At 40.3% G+C, this 15,261-nt stretch overlaps 4 non-coding genes across 4 annotated transcripts; all 4 read left to right on the top strand.

Moving 5' to 3' along the window:
- The first annotated feature begins 11,717 nt into the window (after positions 1 to 11,717).
- On the top strand, positions 11,718 to 11,789 carry TRNAA-CGC (transfer RNA alanine (anticodon CGC)). The gene has a single exon. It is a non-coding gene; the product is annotated as a tRNA-Ala (tRNA).
- A 518-nt stretch (positions 11,790 to 12,307) lies between these two features.
- Positions 12,308 to 12,381, top strand: TRNAI-AAU (transfer RNA isoleucine (anticodon AAU)). Its single transcript has one exon. It is a non-coding gene; the product is annotated as a tRNA-Ile (tRNA).
- Positions 12,382 to 13,531: 1,150 nt separating this feature from the next.
- On the top strand, positions 13,532 to 13,603 carry TRNAP-AGG (transfer RNA proline (anticodon AGG)). Its single transcript has one exon. It is a non-coding gene; the product is annotated as a tRNA-Pro (tRNA).
- Positions 13,604 to 14,897: 1,294 nt separating this feature from the next.
- On the top strand, positions 14,898 to 14,970 carry TRNAK-CUU (transfer RNA lysine (anticodon CUU)). The gene has a single exon. It is a non-coding gene; the product is annotated as a tRNA-Lys (tRNA).
- The last annotated feature ends 291 nt before the right edge of the window (positions 14,971 to 15,261 follow it).

Raw genomic sequence — 15,261 nt, 5'->3', positions numbered from 1 at the left:
ACTGTGTCCTCCCTTTTCTGGGTGGAAGTGAAACCTACGAAGCTGCGAATGCTTACAAGGTTCATGCTTCAGAGGGAATGACTCTTTGGTTGGTTATAGCCTAGGTTCCCAGAAGTTTCCCAGAAAACTTCTCCCACTTCAGGGGACATATTTTTCCCTCAAGTCAGGTATGATTGTTCTGTTTATAAAACATAGGCCTAGAGATCAGGATTATTTTATTTCTCCGGTCAGTCCTCTCTAAACAAACAAAAAAAGTAGCCCGTTCGTATTACACAAACCTCCCAGAGGATATAGAGGGGACAGATGAGAAGCTGTATGGTTATGTATTCTCTAGTAATTCTGGAGAACATGGTAACCTGTGTACAGCCCACTGACCTGTTTTAAGTGTTAAAACTCCAGTCACACATATGATGATATATCTCACGATGCAAAAACGAATTTTCCTCATCTATCCTTCTATATATGTTTAAAATCTTTTGAAAAGATAAGAACTCATAATCTAGGCCAGGCACGGTGGCTCATGCCTGTAATTCTAGCACTTTAGGAGACTGAGGTGGTAGGATTGGCTTGAGGTCAGGAGTTCGAGACCAGCCTGAGCAAGAGCGAGATCCTGTCTTTACCAAAAATAGAAAAATTAGCCAGATGTGGTGGCACATGCCTATAGTCTCAGCTACTTGGGAGGCTGAGGCAGGAGGATCGCTTGAGCCCAGGAGTTTGAGGTTGCAGAGAGCTATGATCATGCCACTGCCCTCGTGCCCAGGCAACAAAGTGAGATCCTGTCTCCAAATATAAAAAGAATTTATACTCTAGACATTATTTATGTATTCCAAAAAATCCCAGACTACTCAATATGAAAATCCTCTCTAAATTCTCATTCTTAGTCCCCAAACCTCTTAGCTGAAACAATCTATAACTACAAATACAAGTCATATGGTGATGCCTCACCCTAAATATCCCTTATCAATAGGGGAGCACGGCGATGACCTAAAACATTATCTCATCTTACTTGCTGTTTACCAGCCTTCAGTCCAGTCATTATTTAGCTGTATCTTCCTTCCAGCTCTCCTTTTAGGACTAATTGTCCATTTCTGGCAACTCTACTGTGCCACTGATGTTTCCTAATTCATTTCCCTAAAACTTTCTTTTGACCAGCACCTATGACTTGGCTTCTCCATAATATTTTATGGGGGCAAGGAATTGGAAGGATGCAGTAAAGTAGAGACGAAGAAAAGTGACATGAAAGAGGAAAGCAACACAACATTGTAGGTGCAGAGTTAGTGGGAAAATGAAGATGAACAATAGGGAATAGGCAAAAATGGGATAGATTACAAGCAGAGGGGGTTGAGGAGGAAGGATGGGAATGTCAGAGAGGACCAAATAGGGTACAGAGATAGAGAAGGAGATGAAAATAATGGAGGGATTGGACAAGATGCCTGAGATTCTTGAAAGATTAGAGGAAGAAAGTAGGGGAATAGAATTAGTAGGGCAGGGATGGGAGGTCTGGGCTTCCCATTCTGTGTTGTCCAGCAATAAGCAGTTCTGGCAGCCCTAACACCATCATTGTAGTCCATCCTTTCTACTAAGAAGGAAATAATATTTTAAGTTTTGCAAAAGGTGCTAAAAAGTACACAGGGTACTCATTTCCAGTTTCTCTAAACAGAAGTCCTCCTAGAATGTCAGAAAGAAGGTTTATCAGTTGAGAAAAGACAGGAGAAAGAGTGCCAAGTACTTTGTTCAGCTGCACGCATTCTAAAATATCATCAAAGCTTGTGACTAACTGCCCAATATACACCCCCTGCCTTTGGGGCCATGCCTGCTAACAGTGTTAACAGACAGAGAAAAGAGAAAAGAGAAAAGAGAAAAGAGGGCTCTTTCCTGATTCTTCAGTCACCAAACTTCAGGGATACAAACAGTGAGCTTCCTCCAAGAATCAAGAAAACTGCTGGTGGAAGATCTGTGATGTGGTTCTCACTTCATCATTTCTCTCATCCACAATGTACTTGACCTTCAGGAAGTTCATTACCTTCTCCGGGCCTGTACTTGGCAGAAGGCACAAAGTAATCATTAAGGTTCTTCCACCACTAATGTTCTCTTATTCTACTAGTATGATTGAATAGAAAGACTGTCTCTGTTTATCCTGAGAGAGTTACCACATCTTCCACCATCGCTCCTCCTGCCTACCAGCATTTAACACTGCAGCAAAACAGAGCTTACTGTTTACCTCCAAAGACCCCTGTGCCTCTGGCATTTTTCCCATCTGGTCATTCATCTCAAGCCCCAAGGGATGATTTTGTCTTGGTATCATCACTGGGGTGGAATAGAGCAACTGGGTTCAGCATCATAGAGAATGACCAAGGACACTGATTCCCAGCTGTCTGTTCACCCTCCAGGATCATAGGGTTTCTTTCACAACATGGAAGATTCCATTTCCTTTAGAATGTCTTCTTTTTTTTTTTAGTCCAAACTGGAAATCACTCACTACTTAAAAATTCCATTATACATGTTATATCATATTATAAAAGTCCAAACAATACAGAATGTGATCATCACCCTTCTATACCTCAATAATCTCATTCTTTAAAAGTTTAACTATTATTGTTTTGTGTTCAGCTTTCCAGACGTGCACACACACACACATTCAAAACCCTACTGTTTTGTAATTTATTTTTCTCTGTCCACATTACATAATTCTTACATATCAGCCTACAAATATGTCTTGTCCATTTTAAAGGCTACATAATATTCCATTCTATGTATAAATTATAATATATTTAAGCAAATCCCTATTGATGTAATTTATTTCCTATTTTTGCAACTTCTAATAATATTGAGATTAATATTTATATATCTTTCTATACATCTGAAATTAATTCCACTGGCTAAATTCATGAAAGTAATTTGTGTATGTGTTTGTATATGTATGTATATGCACGTGCACTAAAGGAATTATGAATGAAAAGTTAAAATTTGGTAAGTATTCTGCCTTTCTATTTGCCAAAAAATGTGCACCATTTTATAATACATCCTGATTGGCAGTATATGAGAATGATTGTTACTTCACACCTTGGACTTCATTGGGTGTTATATCTTTTTATCTTGAACATAGGATAAAATATTGAATTATTTTTAAATTTGAATTTCTTTGTTTATGGTTGAATAGGTTTTTACACACAGTCATGCATCACTTAATGATGGGGATAACATTCTAAGAAATGTGTTGTTAAACAATTGTGTTGTGTAAACATCACAGAGTGTACTCACACAAACCTAGACGGCATAGCTTAATACACTCCTAGCCTATATGGAATAGCCTATTGCCCTGATCACTGTTACGTATGCAGTCTATCACTGACTGAAACATTAGTATGTGGCACATGACTGTATTTGTTATTTTTATTTCTTCTATGCAAATCACCTGTTTATATTTTTTTGCCCCTTTGGTGGTAGTTTATCTTTTTTTAATGATTGGTAGAAACACTTCATGTTTTAAAATGGTAGAACTCTTTGCCATATATGTTGCAAACATATTTCCCAATTTTCCATTTGTCTTTGACTTTGTTTAGAGTGTCTCCTGCCCAAATTAAATTTTATATTTTTTATGAACTTTATCTTCTTTGTTTTATGTCATGTTTAGAAAAAAGAACTTTTCCATCTAAATGCTGTATGAATATATGTCTGATGTTTTTCTAGTACTTTTACATTTCTTAAGTAATATTTAATACAGTTAGAGCTTATATTTGTATGTGTTCTAACTTTTTCCCAGTTGATAATAATTGTCCCAGCACAAGAAAATGTAAGCTTGATTACATATATAGAGTATGTGATATTATATATAATAGTATTAATATAACAGTGAAAGAAAAAAATATCTGAACTGAGACAAGAGCTGCCACCCAAGAAGTTTGTAGTTCAAGTGTAGCCAAGAGAATTATCTGCTAACACACAGGAAACGATACTCAATAAATAACCAAATCTAGAATCTCCAGAACTTAATATTCATGATGTCCAGGATACAATCCAAAATTACTCAGTATATGAAGAATCAAGAAAATGCAACACATTTTCTAGAGAAAAGAAAATCTGTCAAGCTCAACCCTGAAATGAACTAGATGTTGAAACTAACAGACAAAAATTTAAAGGAGCTATTATAACTATTCTAAATTAAATAAAAAGAAAAGAAAAAGAAAACATGTTTTCAATGAATGAAAATCTTAGCAGAAACAGACACAATAAAATGGAAATTCTAAAAATTAAAAATACAATTTGCAAGATAAAAATTCATTGGGTGTATTTAACAGTCAAATGGAAAGGTAAGTAAACTTGAAAGTCAAGAAAAATTATCTAGGTGAAAAACAGACCAACATGAGAAAGTAACTTTGACATATGTTAGAGGAATGTAAACCTTCAACAAGATGCAGGATGTACTTTCTGACTTAGAAAATAAATGAAAAGAAATAGACAAATATTAATCTACAGATAGAAATACTAATTTTTATGGGAAAGAGGCTTGTAACCAAAAATAAAATTGCAAATGTCCTACCTTTACCTTTGAAATGGAGATATACAAAATTAAACTAAGCACCTTTGAATTTTGCATTTTTAATACAAGAAAATTTATTTGCAATGAATGCATCTAATTTACAAAGAGGAGCAACTGTCTTGACTCTTTGATATTCTGACAATTTGTTTTAATATATTGCATCTTAAATGGCTTTAAGCAGAATGCAATAGTAGTTTTTAAATCTCCAGTATTTGGATCTCCTAAAATTGATTTGTGATATTTTCTTAGTATGTAGTTAAAAAAAATTTGGTAGTGGCCTGGATGTATTAGTATTCTTAAACAATACTAGTCATACTGAAATGCTGTAAAAGATGTTTCAGTGACCTGAACTTCATTAAAAATATTTTATTGTAACTGGGTTATGAGAAAATGTCAAACATGGCAATATTTTCATTTAAAAACAAGATAAGCTTAGAATTATATCTTAAATATATTTTGGGCCGGGCGTGGTGGCTCACGCCTATAATCCTAGCACTCTGGGAGGCCGAGGCGGGTGGATCGCTGGAGGTCAGGAGTTCGAGACCAGCCTGAGCAAGAGCAAGACCCCCCCCCACCCCCCCCACCCCCCCCCACCCCCACCCCCCCGTCTCTACTAAAAATGGAAAGAAATTATCTGGACAACTAAAAATATATATAGAAAAAATTAGCCGGGCATGGGGGCACATGCCTGTAGTCTCAGCTTCTTGGGAGGCTGAGGCAGAAGGATTGCTTAAGCCCAGAAGTTTGAGGTTGCTGTGAGCTAGGCTGACGCCACGGCACTCACTCTAGCCTGGGCAACAGAGCGAGACTCTGTCTCAAAAAAAAAAAAAAAAAATATATATATATATATATATATATATATGATAATTTGGCTTTCCTTAAAGCCAGAAAAGTAAAATTATAATAAATTCTGATTTGGACATAAATAAAATATTGAAACTTAATGTTGTTTTAATACACCTCCTCTTTACTTTTTCAATGTTTTTACAACTACTTTCACGTTACAGGAAAAATTAACCATTAAACATTAATGAGAGTGTGTATACAATTGTAAACTCTTCCTTTTCCCTTGGGGCATCTCGGGTTGACCCATGCCTGTGATCACTAGCAGGTCCTTACACCCCTTTTTCCACAATTGTACTTCCCCACTTCTGTATCTGCTCCAGGATCCCTCCCCCACCAGCAGCAGTCCCAAATCTCCCACGAATGCCTCAAACACTCCAGGAATGGCCCTTTTGTAAACTGAATGTATAGATAGAGCACTCTTGACATAAGTGACTCCATCTTAGAAAACTACTGCATGTCAAAAGGCATCATGCCAACAGAGACCTGATGTTCACAGACTACATCCAACCAGATAAAGGCATAACCCTTTGCTGTCAATCGTCACCATAGGATTGAAGGGCCATAAAAAGAGCAGGACTTTACCAGCTAGGCCCGGTCACCCTCACAGAGACTGTGCTGCTGTCACTTGTGGTAAGTACCCAGCATCTGCTACAGAAGGCTGTGCCCAAATCAAGCACTCTGCCTTGCATGACGCAGACGTCCGTCGTCCGTTGACGGCCGACTGGCCAGGCCCAGGGCACTCTCCTTGTCAACGTCACTCTTTTTGGACTGGTTCATTAACCCCTTTTCTATCCCCTTTTTTCTTGCTGTTAAATGTCACTTTGTGACATACGTCCATAACATTTAGATACTGATTAAGTATGTCGACTGACTTGTGGGTCGGCTTGAGCCTGTGCGCCCAGGGCTCTGAACAGGAGTGAATGGGAATACTGAGGAGAACTATCTCCTTGGGAACTTCACCCAGCTCATGACTTTTGTGGTTGAAACAGCATCAATAAAAGTCTGATCTTATGAAAAGACACAAACTGACGTTGCGCTGCTCACAACACTGAGTCTCACTCAAATATTACCTGATGTGGGCAGAATAAGCTGGTGGGAACAGCATGACGCCCTGTGGCCAAGCCTCTCCTCAGCCTCCGACCCAGGCAGGCGTCTTGCCTCATTCCTCTCTTCCGCCTGGGACTGCACGGAACACGCATGCGTGCCGCGGACCTGCGGGAGCGGGGTCTGGCACCCCCTTCCGGTCGCCTGAGGTGTAGGAGTAGGACACTTGCTGGTCCTTTAGTGTTAGGGGTTAGAGTTCAGATTCCAAGTGGCAGCCCAGCAGGAACTTCCTGCTGCCCAAATACCTTTGCGGGCTTCTTTCGTCCCCGGGCCCACCTCTCTCCCCCATCCGGCCGTGCTTTCTCCAGTGCTCGCTCCACCCACTTCTCTACCAGTCCAATCTGCAGGCCTTCCTCATGCCATGAGCGCTGGTCTTGGCTGTCCCAGCCCGGGTCTCTCTAAGAGGGGACAGCGGAGGCTCAGGGTGTATGCAGCCACACGCTCTTCTGCAGGGTGGTTCTGCGCGGTACGAGGTCAGGCCGCTGGTTTTGCAGGTCCTGCCCCTCCAGGGGCGGGGGCCCTGGGTGCTGTCGCTGGATGGACTGACCAAGGCCCTCATTACTTATTTTGCAGGTTGTTAAACACTGAAATTCACTGAATTAACACAGCCGACAACTCATCTTTTAGCAACACTTCTTAGCCAAAGGAATGAATCTCTAATGGTGAAATAGCAGCTGATGACAGGGGAGATTTCTGAAAGGAGAGCCCCTTATCCCTCTCTCTCCCTCCTTGTTCTGGAGCTGAGGCCAGCTGCTCCTCCGTAGCCGTGCCTGGAGAGCGACTTGCACCAGGGTGAAGGGTGGCTTGTCCAGGGCTTGAGAGCACAAACAGGTCTAGATAGGTCACTTTCCAGATCTACAGGGCTGGGCATTGTAAGGCTGGTGGCAGGTACCCCTCCTCTCCCTAATGGAAAAAGAAGAAGCCCACGAGACCTGCCAAGGACAATGCTTGCAAGGCCCAGCTAAGTTAAAGGACAACCACACCTGCATGGTTACCCTGATAGGAGTCTCGGTTCCTAGAGTCCACACATACCACCGGCCCCTCCTGTTTCTCAATACCCGCCCTAAAACTGCAAGGGACAATTCCTTGCTTTCCCCACCATAAATCTTCCTGCCAAAGAAACCCCTACCCCCAGCCCTAAAAACATATTATAAACCCACTCAGACTTCTGGGCGATGCGACTTCTCGGGTCTCTCTCTCTCTCTCTCTCTCTCTCTCCCGGGACCCGCAAATCTCGCCCAGGTCCCTCTCTTGGGACTCGTTACCCTCACCCAGGAGCGCCCCAATAAAGCCTCTTTACTTATCCCTTTCAACTCTGCTCGTCTTTCTTTCTCTGGCACCGGCCAATCCTAAAAATCTTACAGTTAGTATCTCACAAGGCCTAATTTCAGAGAGTTGCTCTCTGAAGTGTTCTCTGAGCTGTCTCTCCCCTCCCACCTGGCAGAAGAATTAATTGCTCCTTTATCTATCTTCTCATTATGTATTATTCTAACTTCTTTGGTAGCTTTTTGTATCACATTTTATTAGTGTGTTTGCAGGTCTCGCTTCCTGAGCTGTGACCTGCTTGAGAGGAGAGGCAATGTCTTATTTTGTAGATATTTCTACGAAATAGTAGAACTATGTAGTAGTAGGAATACTACATAGTAGAGTTCAATAAATGTTAGTTGTGTGAATGTATGAACTACATTCTACAGATACTGTTTTAATGGAGTTTTAAAAGATTTTGCCTCAGAATCGGTTCTTCTTCAGGCTTTTGGGGATCCTGTGGCTGCTCCCAGGGACAGTGGTCAGGATGCAAGTGAATCAGCACTGAGGAAACCTCCTAGGAAATTGAGGACAGATGAGAACCCTAAACTCATAGCTAATCTATACCGAGTTTCTTCAAATAGTAGTATATTACTCTAGTAGAGCTTTTGGAAAACATTGCTTCTTGGAGAAAAAATAACCAAGTACAGTGTGAAATACAGGACCAGACTTCTATGGGGTAAGGTAGGTCAGTTGGGAGATGTCATGGGATGGTGAGAAGACCTCACTCTCCCAGAAGCCACCTCTGCCACTTCCCAGTGGCTGCCTGACATGCTCTGGTGGGAGCTTCTTACAAGCCTTAGTGGTTAGATATATAAAATGTGTGAAATGTATTCCTGGGAGGAGTGACAATTTAAACTTTTATTATTCATTGTACCTTACTGGGAGTCATATATAATATAGTTCTTGAAAGCATACAAGGGGGATAGAAAAAAACTATAAAGATACTCGTGCTAAGAGTAGAAAGGAAAAGTTAGCTAATAGGTGATAGTATACCTAAAATAGCTTCTCTTTATTTCCCAAATTTGCCAGTATTTAATGGACAAAGTGAATATTCTTAGCCACACGACTCCTTTAATTGTGGGACTAGTATATGCTTTTTATTTTAAGAAATCACTTACTAATACTGTTTAAAATAGAAGCATTGCGAATGTAGGAGATTTGTTAGGGCTCTGCTACTCAATTACCGTGTAATCTACAGAAGTCACTTACCCTCTCTGAACTTTGGCTTTATTAATTGATAAAATGGGCACAATAATACCTGCTCTGCTTATCTCACAGGGTGGTTATAAAAGTCCACTGAGATTGCCGGAAATAAAATTCTTTATAAATTACACAAAGTTATCATTTACAGTTGTTGCTGGCATAGAGAGAATGAGTGCTATGAAGCTCTGCCCGTCAATGTCAATGGAGTTTATTGTTGGTAGTACAAAAAACAAACAAACAAATAAAAAAAAGAAACAAATGTACCTTTCATCTCTTATTCCTTTAAATTTTGAAGGAGAGTCTAGCAGGTTCAGGAAAGGAATCTTTATCAGCATTGAGGAGAATCCTTTTTGGTGAAACTGCTTGTAGGTCTTAACTCTAGACCCTCATATGCTTGCAAGAATATCTAGCCAATGAATGCTATTTTAAAAGAGAAAAGCTGTTCTTTGGCCATCTTCTCAAAGAATTGTTAATTCATATCAGAAAATCGGGGAGGGTAAACATTCAGGAATGCTTTGCTAAGGGGCATGATGTGTCTGAGCAGTTTATGACCCACAGGATCTGATTTGTTCCAGAGATCACTTGGCAATCACAAATGCTGGGGGTAGGGAAACCTCTTCTCTGCATTTGTATAGCTCTGGAACTATGTAGGACTTAATGCTAAAACTACATTATAGATCAAGTGCAGAGCCCCCAACTCATAGATGTTTGTGTCTCCAAATTTCCTGAAATAAATATTTATTAAGTGAAAACTTGACTGAGGATGCCTATCAAAGAGAGGAAAAAATGGCACCTCTTGGCAGATTTTATCCTCAAGGCATATACCTACTTCTGCGTAATTGAAAGGAGATCTTGCCAGGCTTGAAGACTGTTTTACCCCTTCAAAAGAGATTAAGTCACAGTGTTAGCCCACCGGTGTCAAGTAAAGGGCTGCACAGTTTAAGAAAGACATGAAAAGTTAGGAGAGAGTTCACAGGACAGCTGTCATCTGACAAAGAGTTTAGAAAAGAAGATGTAGGCAAAGTGGTAGGGGGGATATTGGGATTATTTAAACCTGACAAGAAAAGCCAAATAAAGTGTGACATATTAGTTGATATTTAGACATTTGTAAGGGTGATTATATAGAGCAGATCTTCTCAAGCTTTTTGTGTGTGTGTGTGCCAAGGCATTCTTAGGAAGAGATCACATTTACATGGCCCATAGGATAATCAGGTGAAGCTACTCAAGACTAGATTCTGCCCTAAGGCTGCTTTGACATTCCTAGATCTTCCTATCCTGCCACCAAGGACTGAGGGAATCAATATCTTAGTACAGTATGACCTGTGCCTACCTTGGGTGAGTCGCATACCTGTTACAAAATTGATACAGAGGGTTGGGACTATCTGTATTTTAGGTAGGATTAGAAAAAGTGTGGTCAATATAATGAATGAAAGATTAAAATAAAAGGAGGAAACTATTGATTCCTGGATTTGAAAATACTGGACTGATTTGTCAAAAGAAGTGTGTACATGTGTGAGTACGTGCCTGTGTATAGAGCACGTCCCAAAAGTCTTTGTATAGCTTAAGCTTCGTTAACTTTAGAAAAATAAGTGCTATCAATTTGCCCCCAAAATCACTTAAGTTTTTAATTATATACATTTATTTTATACTTATTTTAGCTTTATGGGTGTTGAATAATGAATTATGAGTTTTAATTATCTGAGTCAACCCCTCTGATTGAAAACAATAAAGGCTGACTTTAAAACAAAAAATTTGCTATTCAACATTCAGGAAACTAAATAAGTGTAAAAGAACTTTAGGTTTTATGTGTGGGTTAGTGTAAGGCAAAAACATTCTGTAGATAACATGAATTTGAGGATATGTGTGATCCTGAGAGTATAAATGTCTAGGCAGAAGCAGAAATTCCAGGTAGTATTTCAGACTTTCAAGGTCCAAGTTAAGGGCTCCACAAAGTAACAAGGGACTCAGGTTAATATCTGGGTTACAGATGAAACAGAAAATTTCACTGAGGCAAATATATGATGTGAAGAAAGGGTGAAGCTGGAAAATGGGATGGCACAGTGTCTATCTTTCTGTATGAGATAAACTCTATATATGTATAGATAGATTCTATATTATCTATACAAAACATACAGATCTATACTATACTATATAAAATTCAGTCTAGTTAAAAACTAACAGAATGCTCATCTTCAGATAAATATCTCAAATATTCAACATTTGAGCCCAATTAAAACACTTCGAATGTAACCTGATTTGACGCTGGTGCACTTAAGGGAGTAGTAATTGAATCACCTTTTCAGAGACACACTTTGGGCGCTTGAATGTGAAACAAAGGACAGAGGGAGCTGTTTGATTTACTAGTGCTTGGTTTCAGCTGTCTTGGTTTTCAGTGTTTGGTTTCTTTGAGAAAAAGGAAAAAGGAAATAAAGAAGTTTTTAAAAAAGAGTCCTACTCTCCTTTTCCTTGTCAGATTTCCAGGCAGTTAGTTTTATCCCTAGGTTAAGTATTTGGCAAGCGTCCGATGGCTGGAAGATTTTTTTGTACTTTGAAAGACGATGGGTGCTGTCTCAATAGCCGTTTCAGGATTTTGTTGGCTAAATAAATGAGAATTTAGCGTTAGCATTCTGCAAACTTCAGAATTTCAAAGGGAAAAAAAAAAAAAAATCTGTTTCAAAGAATTGGGGAGGGCTACAAAGAGAAACGTTCGAGGGTCGGGGATGTAGCTCAGTGGTAGAGCGCATGCTTCGCATGTATGAGGCCCCGGGTTCGATCCCCGGCATCTCCAAGCCATTTTATCAGCCTAATACAATTCATGTTTTTAAAATGTCAAATCAAGATACTTTGTATCCTCCACTTCATCAATTTCCTGTGCTGTTCTATTAGCCACTGTGAATACTACTGTATATGTAGCAAGAGGAACAAGATTGCTTTGAGATATTTTGAGGTATCTCTTAGCTGAAACTACTGTAATTGGGAACATAGAAAAACACGCCCAAAGGAGAGATGCTAGAAGAGGAGCAACCTGGAAAACTACCCGGAACCTATTAATGAGTGTCTATTTGTGGCATATGGACGGCCCTTGAGGCACAAATAATCTTGGCTTGAGAACACGGAAAGGGGAGGACGGGCTATTGTTAGTTCCATGGGTCAGAGGAAAAAAAAATAGAATATGGGGAAAGAATGAAGCCCAGGTCAATGTAGGCGAACTTGCTTGCTCTGGTGCACCTTTTTCCAGCAGAATAATCAACGCCAAGACATAGAACACATTCTTGTGGTGGTTTCTAAGCACCCAGCGATGTAGGTGGCCGGTTAGCTCAGTTGGTTAGAGCGTGGTGCTAATAACGCCAAGGTCGCGGGTTCGATCCCCGTACGGGCCAACTTATTTTTTCCCCCCTGTCATTCTGGTTAAACTTCGTAACTTTTCCAGAAAGAAAAAGAAACAAATCGTCCGAAGACAGTAGTCACAAGACAGACTTCTAAACCTCCACAGATAACACTGCCAGAAGTCCAAACCGTCCTAGGGAAATGCAGAGGTCTAATCCTAAATCATAGCGCTCAAAAAGTTTGCCCTAGAGAAGGAGAACAGCAGTGGGACACCTTAAGAGTTAGATTTAAATTCATTACAAGGAAAAACAGTGTCACCAATTTATTTAGTGGCCAAACACTGCCCTCGGAATAGTCTGAATAGATGAGTCTTCAGTTACTGAAATGCGGAGCAAGTGTGATGAAAGCACCGTTATCTCCGATTGCCCAGATGAGGATCCCTACTTGAAGAGAACATTATACATCCAGACAGGAATTCCATCCAGACAGAAACATTTTCTTTGTAAATTTCTCAAGTAAGAAAAGACTAAGCCCTTTCCCAGATTCTACCTTACCCTCTGTCAACAGCCCGTTGGTCCAGGTTGGCCGACGCCAGGAATCCCTCTGCTCAGCCCATTTACTGTTGTTACGCCTCTCTAATCAGCCACATCTTCCACCAACATCGACTTTCAGCACCCGGATTATATATTCCGTCTGTTCCTTGTACATCCAGTTTCCTCTGTTTTTTCACGATCTCACAGCTGTGTATCCTGTTGGGTGAATTTTCACCTGCTGTACAATTTTCCGTGGGCAATGGTGAGATCAAGTCACGAGCTCCAACGTGGAATTTCGGAACCAGCAAGCGAACACCCGGTTATCCCAGGCTTACACCCAGGAGTTTGGGAACTTGTCAAAAATGCAGCTTCAGGGACTTTGTAGATGGTAGAAAGATCCTAGATTTCTGCATTTTTAACAAACACCAGAGTTGTTTCTCTTACAAAGGACAGTCGAGCGCCCTTTGAGAAACGAGCCTCTATACAGTTCTTAGGGTTGGATTCAGGGAAAATCCGGGGAAATTCTGAGAGCCACGTTGACCTGATATAAAAAAAATAAACAAATAAATAAAAGTCACGACAATTATACTTGCATACATCTTCATGTGAAACTTTAAAAAGGGAAATTCCATCAATATTTATTACATCTCAAAGAGGGACTACTAGTGGTGGCTCGTTGGTCTAGGGGTATGATTCTCGCTTAGGGTGCGAGAGGTCCCGGGTTCAAATCCCGGACGAGCCCAGGTTTTCTTGCGCGCTTTGTGTTACTTCCTGGTTCCTTTCATCACCGTAACTCGAAGCATAACCAAAATTTGTTGAGCTGTCAAGAAATGCTACTACTCTGCCTCATGGGACCATGATATGCACTTGATCCCAATAAATGGTGAGCAGATCCGTATCATGGTCGGTGTTGGGGCATGGGCACTGTATACCTACTTTAATAGAGGCACGTGTTTTCTAATTTTGACTTTTCTTCAATTTTCCATCTGCTCTAAAGTGACTTGTAAAATTACTCTTGTAAAGGCAAATGTTTATCTTCTAGAAGTTCTGACTCCACAGTTGTGGTCATATGAAATGTTTAGGACAATGATCACATCTTAATTCAATGTCATCTTTCATTCGTTCATCACATCAAACGATGAATTTAAATGAAAAAAATCAAGCGCTGAACCATAGAGTCAAGGTGTTAGGAACCTTTATATGAGTTATTTCACTTTTCCTCCATTGTTGTCCTCGTTAGTACTACATCGAGTTACTCCCCCGTCATGCAGATCAGGGTTCTGCTGCCTTACTGAGAAGCTGCATTTTTTCTCTTCTCCGGGAGCGTATCGTTATTAGACTCATTAAGCAGATATTTGTTAATATTATTCTATTGTGTGCCATCCACTTTTGCGGTCGCCAGTAAACAAAACATTAAAAAAACACTGGATCCTATATTCTAATGGTTGTCAGATACTTTATACTAAAATATAATTGCAACTCTCTCCCCTTTTTTGTTTGTGCATTGATTATGAAGAACAACAAATAGAAAAGGAAGACGAACACCGCAGACATTTTCTTCAAGGCCACATCCAGGGTAGCGTGGCAGGAGGGGCAAGAGTCAGTTGACTGGTGATGGGAACAGGAGAGGAACGCCTCAATGGGCCACAGAGAGGCCCTGGGATAGTGTCTGGGCTCGAGGACCTGAGCTCTTTGGGGCTATGCTTGGAGCCACGTAACCGGGTCTGAAGCTTTAGGAGTGCCCGAGTTGGGGTCACTTTTAAGAATCCAAGGACTCCGACTCTTAGGTCCTATAAACATTTTGTGATCTATAAATCCAGGTTGGTTAAAATGGGCAAAAGAGGGCAGATGTAGAGAAAGTGAGTGGAATGCATGTTAATGATTTCAGGTAATATTTACATTCATTGAGTTTCACGTCATCTTATCTATAAAACTAAAATGAACAATCAGATAACATGTAGAATCCTACAGTCTCTAGGCCTTACAAAAAGTATTATGTATTCTCATAATATATGAGGGAGAGGCTTTTACAGGGTGCCCGGCTAGCTCAGTCGGTAGAGCATGAGACTCTTAATCTCAGGGTCGTGGGTTCGAGCCCCACGTTGGGCGTTGAGATTTTTACCTAAATTTTTGAATACTTTTGTCAATTTACTCTTTCCATACTTTTTCTGCCCAATATCCCAAATAAGGCTTCTCACTGCCACCAGGAAAGAGGCATTTTCAGAGTAGATTACTCTTGGAATATGGAATCATAGAAGCACCGTAAGCAGCTACGGTTTAAACTGACTCGATTGAGCTCTTCCAGCCCGCTCTGTAACTCTTAAAGAACTTAGGGTTGGCGTTCCCTGGGTGCATGCATTTCTCTAGCCTATTAGAGATTTTGTAAAACCAGTAATTCCT

Source organism: Eulemur rufifrons, chromosome 18, assembly GCF_041146395.1.
Source record: "Eulemur rufifrons isolate Redbay chromosome 18, OSU_ERuf_1, whole genome shotgun sequence".
NCBI lineage: Eukaryota > Metazoa > Chordata > Mammalia > Primates > Lemuridae > Eulemur > Eulemur rufifrons.
This window is presented reverse-complemented; position numbering and strand designations above follow the sequence as displayed.